Source organism: Neoarius graeffei, chromosome 2 (assembly GCF_027579695.1).
Source record: "Neoarius graeffei isolate fNeoGra1 chromosome 2, fNeoGra1.pri, whole genome shotgun sequence".
NCBI lineage: Eukaryota > Metazoa > Chordata > Actinopteri > Siluriformes > Ariidae > Neoarius > Neoarius graeffei.
Window position 1 is genome coordinate 60,360,090 of NC_083570.1, and position 18,611 is coordinate 60,378,700.

Sequence of the window (18,611 nt, forward strand, 5' to 3'; positions counted from 1 at the left end):
CAATTGAAGCAATACCATGGTCGAGGTTTCCTTTTGTGGTTAGATTCTGCAGAACTTGGGGGGTTGTCCTCAGTGGATGGTTTGGTTTGGGACTTCGGTTTCTTCTTGGACTGGCCTTGCTTTGAGGTCAAAGATGCTTTCAGAGAGGCTATCTGCACTTGCAGCACTTCCATCTGCTTTTCAAGGTTTTGAGTGTGACTGGGGAATGCCTCATTTGAAGATGCTACTGCACTGATGTCAGGGACATATTCATTTGAGGTGAGAGTTCAACTGGGCTTTAGCTTTGTTGAGGCCCAAATGCTGTCTCATTCGGTTGGATTTAGCAGCTTGGCGGTCCTCCTCAGTACGTAGCAGGAGAAGCAGTTCAGAGAAGGAAGGCGGTTTTGTTTTCTTTTGCTCTAGCTGCAGACTGATTATCAGAGCATTGTCCCAGCAGCCCCGGCAGAACTGTTTGAGCAGCTGGCTATCTGTTTCACTAGCAGTAGGCCACCTCTCTTGATGACTTTGTTCAATGTGGCCTGCAAGCTTTGCACATAGATAGATGGCTTCTCTCCAGAGTCCTGGTTGGTGGTCAAGAACTTGGCAAAAAGTTCATCTCCGGCCTCGACAATGCCATATGCAGAGTCGAGCAGGGCAAGATACTCATGTGGGGTGGAACTAGGACCTAGATGCTTGACAAAGTTGGCAGCAGGCGGAAGAAGGCTCTCAATGATTTTCCTGGTGGTGTGTTTGTCAGATACAGTGGGGTCTCCAAGTTGGAACTCTACATTGTTGTGCCATGTCTCATAGTCAGACTCTGCAGTTGGGCATGGTGTCTTCCCAGAGAAGGGTCTGATTCTGGTGTTTCCATAATACTGAGGTGATACATCAACATTCCTAATGACATGCTCAACCACTACTTTTTGCACTTCGGGGGGGGTCAAGCAATCAGGGGGTATGTATAGGGGTTTGTTCTGAGGCGAAGGGAATGCATGTGTGCCTGATTCAGGTGAGGGTGTGTCATGCTTGCAGGAGCAGGCTCTAACGCTAACATTAAGAGCTGGATCATAGTCATTAGTGGGCAGGACCTCTTCATTTAATTTTGACGTGTCTGGTTCGGTTAACTGCATCTGGGTAGATTTTTGAATCCTGGCTAACTCGTCCAATAAAACTTTTTCAAAATTTGTCCCACTAAGTTTGGCAACATTCTGCAGTTTGGCTAGATAGGTCTGGGTTAAGGAAAACCCTTGCTCGGCAGTATACCGATCAGACAGAAGCTGAATGTGATATGTACCCTCAGGCTTACTAGTGGGCCTGTTACATGGTAAGATATCCTTCAAAAGCTCTAAAGATTCACCCAAACTAAATTCTACTATGGATGAGTCTCGGAACTTAGCTGCAGTGCTATGTACCTCAATAATTCGTTCAATCTTACCGTACTGCTCTAAATACTGGAAGGCTTCATCATCAGTGGGTTCACCAGTTAGACCACTAACTAGAACTGCATTGGGAACTTTTATGTTTCCATTCCTAACCACATCCATGCTTGCAGTGTTACCAAGGACTGTCTGTAAATAAATTATCTTAAAATTAAAAAAATGAAAAATAAAAATGTCAAGCTGTTCAATTTTTATATAAACCAACTCCTGGCTGGCTCGCCAAGTGTTATGTAGCGCTCTTGCTTCTTAATTTAATAATAAGAACAATATGAACAACCACATCAGCTAGGTTCGAAGAGCTGGTAATGAGTTATTATAAATCATACAAACGAATTGGAGAGTTGGGTACAATTGAACAGGTGACAATTTTATTGTCCTCAAAACAGAGCACTATAAAGTGCAAGCAGTAATATAAAATTAAACCACCCAAAGAGCTCTTCCCCAAATTGAAATAAATTAAATGTGTGTGTGTATGTAGAAAAGTTCTTGAGTGTGTGAATGTCTTCTCCAATGTTCACAATATTACTACGTTGCTACCCGGGTAGGCTTTAAAGATCTTATCTGGAATCCGGTTGAGATTTGATTGGTCAGTCGGTCAGTCAGTCAACTCAATCTGTAGGCAAATCCTCGCTCGCCGGCTGGCCACACCGGTGGGTAGGAGTCTGTCCACAGTCCTCAGATCTCGGATGGCTCGCCACTGAACCGCACTCACGGTTCAGAATCAGTTCTGTCTGGAATCATAAAAAACAATCTACACACAGTGCAGAATGCAAGAAATTAATCTAGGAACTTTTAACACTGACTTCTCTGTCAAATCAAACTCGGCTATTCAATCATGAAATGACTGAATACAAATGACTACTATTTTGGTGTAAGCAAAATGGATTGGCTATCACCATCAAAAATGAATAAATGGTATTTGAATATAAACAAATGAATTATCTATTACCATTCACAGCAGGACAGTATCTAAATCACAACATATTACAATTTTACTAAACATTTCTCTATTTATCTGTTAAAACTATCTGTAAACTTTTCTTGTTGTGTAAATATATTCAAGTCTTGTAATACAGATCATTTATTATTTATTATAGATGTATTTCTATGAACAGTTTCATGAATAAATGGCGAATCAAAACAACCATATGTGAACCGGAGAATCAACCTCTAGGATGATCTCCCTGAATGGTTTCCATGGTAACACTACATTCACCATTCACACGACCAACGTTCACACAATTTTACTAGGGCGCGAGCCCGCATTAGCCAGCTAGCCAACCCTACAGATTTTCAGTATAGAGTTAGCCTACAGCTAACAGAAGTTGCCAAACAATTTGGAAATAGGATTAAACTATAGCAATGATAAAGATCTACCACTGCTGATTAAAACATTTAATACTAGCAAAATATCGCTTATCAGACTCCAATTGGTTTTTATAAAGTGTAGCTATCATGGTCTACATCACAGCATTCGATTTTACAATAACGGTCAAGTTAACAAGTAGCTCTGCTTACCAGAGTTTCGTGGTGAAAAATACAACAGACTGGAACACTGTTCACGTTGGCTTTCACTTCTTGGATAGATCTTTGATGTAAAATAACTAATTAGCATTGAATCTGATTACATTTAACAGCGAATTTGGCAATCGCAATGTAATTTTTACCTTTTCCTTTTGGACGTTAGGCTCGGTGTACTCTTAGTGTCAAGGTGGAACGATGAACTAATGTGGCTGGCATAACAACCGCTGAATATGGTGCCCGTGCGCCACCCTGAGGTCAAACTGTGCTATAACATTTTACTGTTAATAATAGCTAAATGGTAACCATTTCCTATGGGTTACACCATGTTTTCCTTTCTCCAAACATAATGCTTCTCATTTAAACCAAAAGTTGTATTTTGGTCTCATCCTTCCACAAAACATTTTTCCAATAGCCTTCTGGCTTGTCCACGTGACCTTTAGCAAACTGCAGACAAGCAGCAATGCTCTTTTTGGAGAGCAGTGGCTTTCTCCTTGCAACCCTGCCATGCATAGTTGTTCAGTGTTCTCCTGATGGTGGACTCATGAACATTGGCCAATGTGAGAGAGGCCTTCAGTTGCTTAGAAGTTACCCTGGGGTCCTTTGTGACCTCGCTGACTATTACACACCTTGCTCTTGGAGTGATCTTTGTTGGTCGATGTGGCAGCGGGGGCGTGGTCAAGCATCGGTCTGTGACAGGAGGGTGGAGCTGGGGAAGGTGAGTGGCAGATTCGCTACACCTGACTGTAATTAACATGTGTTTTGTGTGTGTTTTCCCAGTAAACCGCTCCCTATTTTAGGAGGCTGAGAGAGAGCAGAGGGAGCGCGACCCGGGATTGGAGGCTGAGTGTGTGTCTGTGTGCTGCGATTATTAGACTGAAAAGTTTACTAATAAATACGCTGTCACTACCTCCAAACGTTGTCCTGCCGTCCTCTGTGCTCCACCCACTCATTGTCCGCGCTACAGTGGTGCCGAAACCCGGGAAAAGGTGGAGCACCAGTGCTGCAGCTCCATGGAATCCTCCCCGTTCGCGGACTTGGTCCACGCCCTCGCCACGGCTCAGCAGAGCCAGCACCAGGCACTCGTCACGCTCCGAAAGGAGCAGGAGCGCCGCTTCGAAGCCCTGGTGCTGGCTCAACAGGAAGATCGAGAGGCGTTCCGGCGGCTCCTCGCGTCGGCGGGGTCCACCAGCGCCCCGGCCGCGGGCCCGTCTCCCCTCACTGTGACCAAGATGGGCCCGCAGGACGACCCCGAGGCTTTCATCACCTTGTTCGAGCAGGTCGCCGAAGCCTCGGGGTGGCCGATGGAGCAGCGCGCGGCGCGCCTCCTCCCCCTCCTGACTGGAGAGGCGCAGCTGGCCGCATTACAGCTCCCTGCCGACCGCCGGCTGGCCTACGCTGACCTTCGCCGGGCCGTCCTCCAGCGCATGGGGCGCACGCCGGAGCAGCAGCGCCAGCGCTTCCGCGCGCTGCGGATGGAGGAAGTCGGCAGCCCGTTCGCGTTCAGCCAGCAGCTCCGGGACGCCTGCTGGTGGTGGCTGAGGGCCGAAGATCACGACGCCGAGGGAATCATCGACCAGGTGGCGCTGGAACAGTTCGGTGCCCGCTTACCAGCCGGAACCGCGGAGTGGGTCCAGTGCCACCGCCCGGCGTCGCTGGATCAGGCCGTAGGACTGGCGGAGGATCATCTGGCGGCTGTTCCGGCGGCAGGACAACGGATGACATCGTCTTCTGTCTCCTCTTCTCTCTCTCTGTCTTCCCCCCCTCCTCCCGTGTCCCGTCCTCGCCCCATTCCCCCACCACGGAGGCGGGGGCCGGCTCCACCCCAGCTGGCCCGCCGCACCCGTGGTGCCCTCCCGTTTCTCCCTTCTGTGTCTGTCTCTCCCCCCCCTCAGGTGAGTGAGCCCCAGAACACAGCTGCAGAGGGAAGGCCCGGGCCGGTTTGCTGGCGCTGCGGGGAACCGGGCCACCTGCAGCAACAATGTGCAGCGATGGAGGTGGGGGCGGTGGTGCGGATCCCCGACGCGCCAGAGGCTGCCCTCGATTGGGCCGGAGCGTATCACATACCGGTAAGTGTACAAGGGGCTACATATCAGGCGTTGGTGGATTCAGGCTGCAATCAGACCTCGATCCGCCAAAGCCTGGTGCAAGACGAGGCATTGGGGGGAGCACAAGGGGTGAAGGTGTTGTGTGTGCACGGGGATATTCACAGCTACCCGTTGGTGTCGGTCCACATATATTTTAGAGGGGAAAAATCTACAGTGAAGGCAGCGGTTAATCCTCGCCTTACCCACTCTTTGATCTTGGGGACCGATTGGCCGGGATTTCGGGGTTTAATGGCACGCCTAGTAAAGAGTGGGTCCTGCCGGTTGACGGGGGAGGGTCCCGGTGTCGCTTTGGCTGGAGCAGCGGTCGCAGAGCCGTCTACGTCATCTCCGCGACAGGGTGAAGAGCCGCCGGCCCCTCCTCTTTCTATTGGGGAATCCCTCGTGGATTTCCCACTGGAACAATCGCGAGACGAGACTCTGCGACACGCGTTTGACCAAGTGAGAGTAATCGATGGTCAAACGCTCCAGCCGAACGCCACCCCGTCCTTCCCCTATTTTTCCATTTTGAAGGATAGATTATACCGAGTGACGCAGGACACTCAGACGAAAGAGCGAGTCACCCAGTTATTAATTCCAAAGAGCCGCCGGGAATTGGTATTCCAGGCGGCCCACTTTAATCCCATGGCTGGACACCTCGGGCAGGATAAGACACTCGCCCGGATAATGGCCCGATTCTATTGGCCGGGGATTCGCGGCGACATCCGTAAGTGGTGTACGGCGTGCCACGAATGCCAGTTAGTAAATCCAGCGGCCATTCCAAAAGCGCCCTTGCACCCCCTACCATTAATCGAGACCCCGTTCGAAAGAATTGGGATGGATCTCGTCGGGCCATTAGATCGGTCAACACGAGGGTACCGCTTTATATTAGTTCTGGTGGACTATGCAGCGCGATACCCGGAAGCGGTGCCTCTTCGCAATATCTCAGCACGCAGTATTGCAGAGGCCCTCTTCCACGTCATCTCCCGGGTTGGAATCCCGAAAGAGATTCTGACTGACCAAGGCACCTCGTTTATGTCATGGACACTGAGCGAACTGTATGGGCTACTAGGTATTAAGCCGATCCGCACCAGCGTTTATCACCCACAGACGGACGGTTTAGTTGAACGGTTCAATCGCACCCTCAAGAATATTATTAAAAAATTCGTAAGTGAGGACGCACGTAACTGGGATAAGTGGCTCGAACCCTTGTTGTTTGCAGTGCGAGAGGTCCCCCAAGCCTCCACGGAGTTCTCCCCGTTTGAATTATTATACGGGCGTAAGCCGCGCGGCATCTTAGATGTACTGCGGGAAAATTGGGAGGAGGGACCTTCACAGAGCAAAAACGAAATTCAGTACGTTATGGATCTGCGCGCAAAACTCCACACGCTCACCCACCTAACTCAGGAGAATTTGCGGCAGGCCCAGGAACGGCAAGCCCGCCTGTACAACAAGGGCACGCGCCTTAGAGAGTTCACTCCGGGAGATAAGGTACTCGTCCTGTTGCCCACGTCGAGCTCCAAATTAATCGCCAAGTGGCAAGGACCCTTTGAGGTCACACGGCGAGTCGGGGACGTCGACTATGAGGTTAGGCGAACGGACAGGGAGGGGGCGCTACAGATCTACCACCTCAATCTGCTGAAACTCTGGAATGAGGAGGTCCCCGTGGCGTTGGTGTCGGTAGTTCCGGAGAAGGCGGAGCTGGGGCCGGAGGTCCCTAAAGGGTCATTGGCATCACGTACCTCTCCGGTCCCCTGTGGAGACCACCTCTCCCCGACCCAACTCGCGGAGGTCGCCCAGTTGCAGGCCGAGTTTTCGGATGTGTTCTCGCCCCTGCCCGGTCGCACTAACCTCATAGAACACCACATAGAGACGCCCCCGGGGGTGGTAGTGCGTAGCCGCCCTTATAGATTACCCGAACAAAAAAAAAAGTGGTTCGGGAAGAACTTCAGGCCATGCTCGAAATGGGCATCGTCGAGGAGTCCCACAGTGACTGGAGCAGCCCGGTGGTCTTGGTTCCCAAGGCCAACGGGTCGGTCCGGTTCTGTGTGGACTATAGAAAAGTCAACGCGGTGTCTAAATTCGACGCGTACCCAATGCCTCGTATTGATGAGCTGCTCGATCGACTAGGCACGGCTCGCTTTTACTCGACACTGGATTTGACGAAGGGATATTGGCAGATCCCCTTGACTCCATTATCCCGAGAGAAAACGGCCTTTTCCACACCGTTCGGCTTACACCAGTTCGTCACACTTCCGTTTGGGCTGTTTGGGGCGCCCGCTACGTTTCAGCGGCTGATGGACCGGGTCCTCCGGCTGCACGCCACCTATGCGGCCACGTACCTAGACGACATCATCATTTATAGCAATGACTGGCAGCGGCACCTGCAACACCTGAGGGCCGTCCTTAGGTCGCTGAGGCGGGCGGGACTCACTGCCAACCCGAAGAAGTGTGCGATTGGGCGGGTGGAAGTACGGTATCTGGGCTTCCACTTGGGCAACGGGCAGGTGCGTCCCCAAATTAATAAGACGGCAGCGATTGCGGCCTGCCCGAGGCCCAAGACCAAAAAGGGGGTGAGACAGTTCCTGGGGCTGGCTGGCTACTATCGTAGGTTTATACCTAATTATTCGGACGTCACCAGCCCGCTGACTGACCTCACTAAAAAGGGGGCGCCAGATCCGGTCCAGTGGACGGAGCAGTGCCAGCGGGCTTTCTCTGAGGTAAAGGCTGCACTGTGTGGGGGGCCACTCTTACACTCCCCTGACTTCTCTCTCCCTTTTTTGTTGCAGACGGATGCGTCGGACAGAGGGCTGGGGGCCGTTTTGTCCCAGCAGGTGGAGGGGGAGGACCGCCCAGTCCTATACATCAGCCGCAAGCTGTCAGTGCGTGAGGGGCGCTACAGCACCATTGAGAAAGAGTGCCTGGCGATCAAGTGGGCGGTCCTCGCCCTCCTTTACTACCTGCTGGGGCGCTCTTTCACCCTCTGTTCGGACCACGCGCCCCTCCAGTGGCTCCACCGCATGAAGGATGCCAACGCGCGGATCACCCGTTGGTATCTGGCACTCCAACCCTTCAACTTCAAGGTGGTCCACAGGCCGGGGGCGCAGATGGTCGTGGCGGACTTCCTCTCCCGTCAAGGGGGGGGGGAGTCGGCTGCGTGCCGGACGGGCGCCCTGCCGGAGTCGGGCGGTGGGGGTATGTGGCAGCGGGGGCGTGGTCAAGCATCAGTCTGTGACAGGAGGGTGGAGCCGGGGAAGGTGAGTGGCAGATTCACTACACCTGACTGTAATTAACCTGTGTTTTGTGTGTGTTTTCCCAGTAAACCGCTCCCTATTTTAGGAGGCTGAGAGAGAGCAGAGGGAGCGCGACCCGGGATTGGAGGCTGAGTGTGTGTCTGTGTGCTGCGATTATTAGACTGAAAAGTTTACTAATAAATACGCTGTCACTACCTCCAAACGTTGTCCTGCCGTCCTCTGTGCTCCACCCACTCATTGTCCGCGCTACAGTCGACCACTCCTGGGGAGGGTAACAATCGTCTTGAATTTCATTTGTACACAATCTGTCTGACTGTGCATTGGTGTAGTCCAAACTCTTTAGAGATAGTTTTGTAATCTTTTCCAGCCTGATGAGCATCAACAACTTTTTCTGAGGTCCTCAGAAATCTCCTTTGTTCATGCCATGATACACTTCCACAAACGTGTTGTGAAGATCAGACTTTGATAGATCCCTGTTCTTTAAATAAAACAGGGTGCCCACTCATACCAGATTGTCATCCCATTGATTGGAAACACCTGACTCTAATTTCACCTTCAAATTAACTGCTAATCCTAGAGGTTCACATGCTTTTGCCACTCACAGATATGTAATATTGGATCATTTTCCTCAATAAATAAATGACCAAGTATAATATTTTTGTCTCATTTGTTTAACTGGGTTCTCTTTATCTACTTTTAGGATTTGTGTGAAAATCTGATGATGTTTTAGGTCATATTTATGCAGAAATATAGAAAATTCTAAAGGGTTCACAAACTTTCAAGCATCACTGTACATCCACCTACCTCATACCTGACAGTCTACTTTGCCAAACAATGGATGTAGTGGAAGTGATCCAGTTTGCCATACCACACATCGACTGGGTTCCTGTATCTTGGCCCCTCACCTTGTACTTCCGGCAACATTTTGGAATTGGCCTCACAGCAATGTACTATGGAATATATAACTCTCGGGAATTCAGCATGCAGTGTAATCTGTTCACAAGGACTTTGTAGAACCCAAGCCTCCAGAACTGATCTGGGTGAGCTTCCTGCTCACATGGACAGCTGGATGAGCTCACCGATGGATGGAGTACCTGATCCAAGTAGATTACCGATGGGTGGAGTACCTGTGCCTGAAGAGTTTGAAGACTTTCTTAGTCATGCTCCAGTTTATCTTTGAATCTTTAGAAAAGGACAAATCCCATGAAGTTTTTTTTTTGGGGGGGGGTGATCATGCCTATGGCCGACGCAGCGGCAGTAGAGGAGGTCGTTGCTTCAGAGATCCCTCCAATGGCCACTGCAGCAATAGCAGAGGAGGCTGCTGTTCCAGAGCCCCTCCTAGAGGCTGCCTTTCCTGAGCTGGTTTCTCAGCCAGAGCCAGCACCTGAATCAATGCCTGAACCAGAGTCTGCATCAGAACCCATGCCTGAACCAGAGCCAGCTCCAATGCCAATGTTAGTCAGTGCCAGCGTCAGAGCCAGAGTCTGAGCCAGGTCCAGCGTCTGTTCCAGAGCCAATGCCAGTGTCTGTTCCAGTGTCCGAGCCAACACCAGTGTCTGTTCCAATGCCAGAGCCAATGCCAGCATCTGTTCCTGTGCCAGAGCCCATGCCAGCATCAAAGCCAGCACCAGCTCCTGAACCAGTGCTAGTGCCAGAGTCAGAATCAGTCAGTGCCAGGTGTCTGCCCCAGAACCAGTGCCAGAGTCAGTGCCAGCGCCAGTGTCAGAATCAGTGCCAGCGCCAGAGTCTGAACCAATGCCAGAACCTGTATTAGAAGCTGATGGAGTGACCTCTGCCTCAGCTGGCTATGAAGACATTGGTGTCGTCCCGCTGCCTGGCTATGAAGGCATCATCATCCTGCCGCCACCCGGCTATGAAGGCATCATCGTCCCACCACCGCCCGGCTATGAAGGAGTCATTGTCTCGCCACCGCCCAGCTAAGAGAACATCATTGCTCCGCTGCCACCTGGCTATGAAGGCATCGTTGCTGTCCGGCTGCTGCCCGGCCATGAAGATGCCATCGTAGTTATCCTGCCACCTGGCCAGGACCATAGCAATATGCTGACAGTGCTCGAGTCCATGACTGAGTTCAGTTCAGAGTCCATGTCAAGTCCAGAGTTTGAACTAGTCAAGTATTGTGTCCAAGTCAAGTCCAGGGTCCAAGTCATCTCCAGAGCTTGAGCCCGAATCTAGTCCAGACCTCAAGTCATCTCCAGAATGCGAGTCCAGCCCAGAGCTCGAGCACACTCCCAGCCCTGAGTCCAAGCCAGAGCCAGATCCAGAGCTCAAGCCTGAGTCCTCTCCTGAGCTGGAGCCAGAGTCCATTCAAGAGTTCAAGCCATCTCTGGAGCTCGAGTCCAGTCCAGAGCTCAAGCCCACTTTCAGTCCCGGATCCGAGCCAAGTCCAGGACCCAAGTCAAGTCCAGAGTCTGAGCATGATTCCTGCCCAGAGCCCAAGTCCAGTCCGGAGCCAGAGTCATCCCCACAGTTCAAGCCCAAGTCCAGTACAGAGCTCAAGCCCAAGTCCAGTCCAGAGTCATCTCCAGAGCTCAAGCCCGAACCATCTCCAGAGCCTGAGACCAGTGCAAGTCAGGAATCCAAGTTTTGTCCTGAGCCTGAACCCAAGCCCCCACTGGAGCCTCAAAAGATGGATTTTTGCTCCCGGAGGGAGCTCTTTGGGGGGGTTGTTCTGTCAGTCCTGCACCCTGAGCTGCATACGCGTCTGGCAGACTCTAGCACATGTGCCGTTAACGACGTGCACCTGAACATTTTTAAAGAGGTATATGTGCACCTACATAAGGACTGTTCAGATGCAGTATCAGTGCGAAGTTTTACACTACGTCAATACGCATTACGGAGCCTTTCTACCAGTTTGATTTCATGGTTTCCTGATTGTTGTTCCTGTTCCCCGTTCCCGTTTTCACTCTGCCTCTGATATCCCGTTTGCGCCTCGCCCGACCCTTTGCTTGTTTCACGATTTGGATTTAGCCTGCCGATTTAGATTGCTTGCCTGTGTCTGTTTGTATATATCTTCACCTTTGGAAATACATATACTTCTGCACATACAGCCACCTACTTCGTACCTGACAGTTTCCAAATATGTCATTGCTTAACTCTTGAATATTTTCTATCATGAATACTATCATTAAAAAGCTTATAATATCTACTTTCCAAATAAATTCATCTCATTAAGATCTGTTCAGTACTTTGGGAGTAATGGCAGGTTGAATTTGGTACAACAAGAGTGCACTCTCTGCTCACGTGACGTCGGGAAACTGCTAGTGCTTTTTTGAGTCACGGTAAAGTGGTCAGGCTCTCTCTCTTCTGATCGGTTTCTGACTGGATTACTCGTGAATATCAATCAGATAACACTTACAGGGATGTTCTGTAGCTGTCATGGTTTCTGATGAAGTATTCAGTGAAATTTTCCGTCAGCTAGTTTTGATTTTATGATTCATGGGAGCCTTTGAAGTGAGTTTTCATAGCTTTACCTACTTTAAATTTTTTTTTCAAATCAAATTGATACATGAAAATAAACAATTTTAGAATACAACTGTAGTTGTTTTGATGAAAACTACTGAGATCTTAGTGCTCGGAATGATATTTAAAAAAACGGAAGTCTTAAAACACGAGCATCAATTTCAGTTCAGTGAACTGGAATTGTTCACTGGATGTGAATCACAGTTTTTTTTCGAGGTTCACCTTGAAAGCTGTGAATATTAATCGAAACAATAATTTATATTATTTCATATAAACACTAGTAGGCCCTACTTTGAAATGCAAAGGCCTACAGAGCACAAAGAGGGTATTAGAAATATTTTTTATTTCTCTTTTATTTTGATAGAAAATGGTAGATGTGAATGACATGCAATGCTTTTTATGCATATTTTATAATTAACATTGATTTCTCCTTCTTTGTGATGTATAAATGAGAGCTAAAATCAGCTTTATATTGCACAAATAAAGCCAGTTGGTGAAACTGTGAAGAGAGTATACCGATTTAATGGGGTTTTTTTAACCTAATTAGCATAATTAATACAAATTTCAATACTAACTTGCATCATTGGTTTTTACTAATTTTTCAAATTTTGTATTCAGTATACAACCATCTATGTGCCTGCCAATTTCCATGTAAATATATTGAAAAGTAAAAAAAGTTATAAAGAAAAAAACACTTGATCTCATTCGTTAATGAGGCCCATTCCGGACCATATTATCCTAAAACAGAATGTTACGGCAGTTTGCTAAAAATTAAGCCTTTTTTCCCCCAATCTTTGATTTGTCATATCTCAAGCCCAGGAAAGCATACTTTTTACAGAATTAAAATATGTTTTTCTGCATTCAATTCTGAAGTCCATGAGACCAGTTTCAAGCAATTTGGATTGAATTTGTATTTTGACCTGATATGCCTATTAGATAACTTTAATTTTAAAGTAGCTGTGCCGTTTTTGCATGTAGCCATCATTCAGTCCTTATAAGTTTGCTTGTCTTTTTTTTTTTTAAACCCACAGAGATTGCATATATTTATGCTTACTGAACAGTGGTACAAGTTTTGTAGCTGGATTTGCTATTTTTTCTATCCTGGGTTTCATGTCTTTTGAGCAGAATGTCCCAATTTCAGAGGTAGCAGAATCAGATATGTATTGCCTTTCAAATAGTGGTCTTTGTTTGGGACCTATAAACAAGGTCTGAAAAATTATATGCTCAAAATGTAATGCATGCAGTGTGAACACTGTGAATGCCGAGTCAGCATATATAACCTAAATAGAAGAGCATAATTGGCAAAATATGTAATGGACAATAAACTCACTCAGTGTCATGACCCATACATTACATAAGAATGCTCTTTTGTGTGTGTGTGTGTGTGTGTGTGTGTGTGTGTGTGTGTGTGTGTGTGTGTTAGTTATCTGTGACATTCATGATAACAGTCTGTGATGTGTTAGTTTGTGTAAAAACTATTCATTTATTTTGCAGGCCCTGGATTGGCTTTTAAATGCTTATCCACGTGCTGTTTCCACAATGCCTTTCTCTCCTCTGTGGGCATGTTTCTTCTTCATTATGATTGTGCTGCTTGGCCTGGACAGTCAGGTAAAATATGAATGCAATCAGTTATTGAATGTAAAAAGTAATGGCTTGTGTATGCTCTATTGTTATCATGACTTCTCCCTTAATAATATGACTTTCAGCAATAGTCAACATCTCATCTCATTATCTCTAGCCGCTTTATCCTTCTACAGGGTCGCAGGCAAGCTGGAGCCTATCCCAGCTGACTACGGGCGAAAGGCGGGGTACACCCTGGACAAGTTGCCAGGTCATCACAGGGCTGACACATAGACACAGACAACCATTCACACTCACATTCACACCTACGGTCAATTTAGAGTCACCAGTTAACCTAACCTGCATGTCTTTGGACTGTGGGGGAAACCGGAGCACCCGGAGGAAACCCACGCGGACACGGGGAGAACATGCAAACTCCACACAGAAAGGCCCTCGCCGGCCCCGGGGCTCGAACCCAGGACCTTCTTGCTGTGAGGCGACAGCGCTAACCACTACACCACCGTGCCGCCAGCAATAGTCAACATGAATCATGAAAACCCATTGACAAAATAGGTTATTGAATATTTGCTAAATAACATAAAAGCATCTGTATAGTTATCAAGAAGTTGTTATAAACTATTATCAAAAATGGTATTAACCTGTTCAGGAACGTAGCGCTTTATATAGAGCTTAACTAGCAATACAGTCTTCCTTCAAACAGTTATTGCACTTGCAGAACTTTGTGATGGTCATGAGTTTTACTTTTTTTATCCAATTATGCTATCTTCATTACATGAAGCATTACGAGTAGAACATTTTCTGAAACCATTCATTAGTCATTGATCTGCTTAATTTGATCTCTCAGTTTCTCTGTTTTGAGAGTGTGGTGACGGCAATAATTGACATGTACCCATCAGTCTTCCGTCGCAAAAACCATTGAGAACTTCTCATCCTTGCCATCGCCTTGCTTTCCTTTCTCAGAGGCTTGATCATGGTGACAGAGGTAGGGCACTTTACAGTGCATATTTAGTGGCTAGACAAATTTAAACAATTGTACTGAACCATATAAACCATGTAAAGTGTCTTGCAAAGGTATTCATCCCCCTTTATGTTTGTCCTGTTTTGTCACATTACAAACTGGAATTAAAATAGATTTTTAGGGGGTTAGCATCATTTGGTTTACACAACATGCCTACAGCTTTAAAGGTGAAAATTGTTGCTTTATTGTAACACAAACAATAATGAAGATGAAAAAACAGAAATCTGGAGTGTGCATAGGTATTCACCCCCCCCAAAGTCCATACTTTGTCGAGCCGCCTTTTGCTGCAATTACAGCTGCAAGTCTCTTGGGGTATGTCTCTATTAGCTTAGTATACTTAGCCACTGGAATTTTTGCCCACTCCTCAAGGCAAAACTGCTCCAAGTCCTTCAAGTTAGATGGGCTGTGTTGGTGTACAGCAATCTTTAAGTAATGCCACAGATTCTCAATTGGATTGAGGTCTGTCCATTCCAAGACATTTGAATGTTTCCCTTTAAACCACTCCAGCATAGCTTTAGCAATGCATTTAGGGTCATTGTCCTGCTGGAATGTGAACCTTCATCCCGGTCTCAAACCTCTGGTCAACTCAAACAGGTTTTCCTCCAGAATTGCCCTGTATTTAGTGCCATCCAGCTTTCCTTCAGTCCTGACCAGCTTTCCTGTCCCTGCAGATGAAAAATATCTCTGAGGGTGAGACAGGAGTGATAGATGTCCGTAAGGGAGGGCTGAGGGGTACCGATGATCTTGCTAGCTGTGTTCACTATGCATTGCAGAATCTTCTGGCAGGAGGCACTGCAGCCTCCATACTACGCAGTGATGCAGCCAGTGAGGACATTCTCAATGGTGCCCCTGTAGAATGAGCACATGATGGGGGGGTGGGGCTCATGCACTCCTCAGTTTGCAGAGGAAGTAGAGGCGAGTTTGAGCCTTCTTGGCCACCGATGCGGTGTTGTTGGAGCAGGAGAGGTCCTCAGCGATGTGCACCCCTAGGAATTTGGTGCTGCTCACCCTCTCCACTGCAGCACCATAGATGGTCAGAGGGGGATGCTGTGAGTGACCGCTCCTGAAGTCGACTACAATCTCTTAAAGTGGTCCCATTGACAGATACTCCCATCTCCACTGTGGATCTTTGCAGCTCTTTCAGTGTTATCTTTGGTGCCTTTGTCGCATCTCCTTGCCAGGTCTGTGAGTTTTGGTGGGCGGCCTTCTCTTGTCAGGTTTGTAGTGGTGACATATTCTTTCCATTTTGCTATAATGGATTTAATGGTGCTCTGTGGGATATTCAAAGTTTGGGATATATTTTATAACCCAACCCTAATCTATACTTCTCCACAACTTTGTCTCTGACCTGTTTGGAGTGCTCCTTGGTTTACATGTTGCTTGCTTAGTAGTGTTGCAGAGTCAGGGTCCTACCAGAACAGGTTGATTTATACAGACATCATGTGACAGATTATGTGACACTTTGATTGCACACAGGTGGATCTTAACTAATTATGTGACTTATGAAGTGAATTGGTTGGGCTAGCTCTTATTTAGGGGTTTCATACAAAAGGAGGTGAATACCTATGCACACTCCAGATTTCAGTTTTTTTCATCTTAATTATTGTTTTGTGCCACAATAAAACAACAATTTTCACATTTAAAGTGGTAGGCATGTGATGTAAATGAAATGGTGCTAACCCCGCAAAAATCCATTTTAATTTCAGCTTGTAATGCAACAAAACAAGACAAACACCAAGGGTGATAAATACTTTTGCAAGACACCATATAACATGACATTGTAATACTCTGGCATATAAAAAGGACACATTTGCTAGTCTAGCCAGAGGTGGACTGGTAGCAAAGATGTCTCAAATCTTAAATAACGAGGAGGGGAAAAGAAAGAGAAAATGTCAAACTACCACCCCACCCCCCCTTTATAGGGTGGAATGTATGTCTTCCAGCTGTTTGACTACTATGCAGCCAGTGGGATGCGTCTCCTCTTTGTTGGTGCTTTTGAGAGTTTTTGCATTGCCTGGATTTATGGTGAGAATTTGTTCATAAATTTTTCTCTTTTCATTGTTTTCTTTGCATTTTCTGAACATCTTTCATGTTAAAATAATAGGCCACCGTAAGAATTACTGATAACGGTCTAAATAGGATTGCTGGTACATTCTTGGTGTATGTTATTTAAGTGTATCCCACTGAAAGAGAGATTATCAGTGCTATGGAATGGGATCTATCATACTACTTGTTCATTATAAATGCATTAATTGGATGACCAGAACAATATGAAAATATAAAGTGAGAATCGTCAGCATTGTGTCTCAATGTGTTCACTTTCCTCAGTTGTACGCAATGCTGATACCATGTTGGATATATTTCGCTTTTCATTTCGACTTAACCATTAAAAGTTTAGAAAATTCTTAAAAATTTTAAAAAGCTCTTAGCACTGTTGCCTCACAGCAAGAAGGTTCTGGGTTCAAGCCCAGTGGCCAACAGGGGCCTTTCTGTGTGGAGTTTGCATGTTCTCCCCATGTCTGCATGGGGTTCCTCCGGATGCTCCGGTTTCCCCCACAGTCCAGAGACATGCAGGTTAGGTTAACATGAGGTAGCCATGGCCTGAAGTTGGGCTGAGGTGCCCTTGGGTAAGGCACCTACATCCCAACTGCTCTCCAGGCGCTGCAGCATAGCTGCCCACTGCTCTGAGTATGTGTGTGTGCTCACTGCTCACCTGTGTGTGCTTGTGTGTGTTCACTGCTTCACATAGTGTATGTGTGACAAATAAAGGCTGCTTGGCTTCTTTTTAAAATTAATAATTATGTTCAGCAACATGAACACACATCAATACATAATAATTTCCAGTTTTCAGACACGCCTAGTACAGCTGCATCAAACTAATGCTCTTCTGAAATTATATACACACTGAATTCAGCCCACGGAGGTAATTAGCTTAAGACCTGATTCAGGTGTAATAACTGAGCAATAATGCTAAACTTTGCAGAGTTGTGACCCACCAGTACTGGAGTATGACACCCCATGAGCAAAAATTAAGGTGGACTTGGAAAGTATACAAGAGGGTTCCCTGATTCTAGACTGGAGTCTAGCTCTGTTTGATGATGATCTTGGTGTACACTTAGATGTATTTTTAGGTGTAGCAGGGGTGTCCAATTTTATCCACAAAGGACAAGTTTGGCTGCAGTTTTTGTTCTAACTAAACAGGATCAAAGGTGGACAGTAATGAAGTACATTTACTTGAGTACTGTACTTAAGTGCACTTTTTGAGAATCTGTACTTTATGACTTTAACTTCACTACATTTGAAAGGCAAATATCGTACTTTTCACTCCACTACATTTCTATCAAGGTCCTCATTGCTTGTTACTATGAAGCAGCTTTGAAAGTGGATGTTTTTTCCTTTCTTTTCTAAAACATGATTGTTTTTTTCGCAGGTGACACTGAGACAGTCTATCAGTAATCACTAGGGTCACGTCACATCCATAGACTGTATAAAATCAAGTTCAGTGATTTCTCAGTAGCATTATTTAACATGATTAGTTGATGGCAGAATGGAAGGAGGCGGTTCTTCTGGGGAATGCACACACCCATGACTATCACTAGAACCCATGTTTCAGTTTTCTGAAAGGATTAAAGATTCGTTTTGTTTTAAATGTTTGCTTTGTTTGCTGAAAACGAACTACATCACAGCCTACAAAAACTCGCCGTCCGACCCGCGGAAGCATATATATTGAGGTGTATAGATAAATGTCTTATTCCAAGAGAAAGCTTGCAGTGAAGTTGTCTGTGCTTTTAGAGCTAGCGATAACGTTGCAATAACTATGCAGTCTGGTTCGTCCAATGACTTTTTATGGATTTGCCCGCCAAGTGGCCTTAGCCTTGTCCACTGCTAACGTTTACACATAGCTAGTTAACTTGGACACTGTTAGTTAGCATGTAAAAATGGAGTTACACTAACATGAATAAAATTAACTTACCTGAAGTCCTTTCAGAAATATGTTTTAGCATAATCTTGCCAAATAAACAATGTTGAAATCTTTCTTTTCTAGTAGCATTAGCTACCCAATATGATTTCAAGTTTGAAAAGAGTTTGCTAGCATGTCAGGTGGATTTTCACTGACTAGCTAGCTTAACGTTAAGTCACCATGATGGCACAGCATGTGTTCATTTTGTGAATTCACATTTCTGTCTTTGATAGCGGCATTAGGTATTGTAAGTGTTATGGCAATGATACAACGATGCGTTGACAGAAAATGTAC

The 18,611-nt window shown here is 46.6% G+C and overlaps 1 pseudogene; it reads left to right on the forward strand.

The window, feature by feature from the left end:
• The window catches only part of LOC132869694 (sodium- and chloride-dependent GABA transporter 2-like), a 41,231-nt pseudogene extending 24,485 nt beyond the window's left edge, over positions 1-16,746 (forward strand).
• Positions 16,747-18,611: the final 1,865 nt, after the last annotated feature.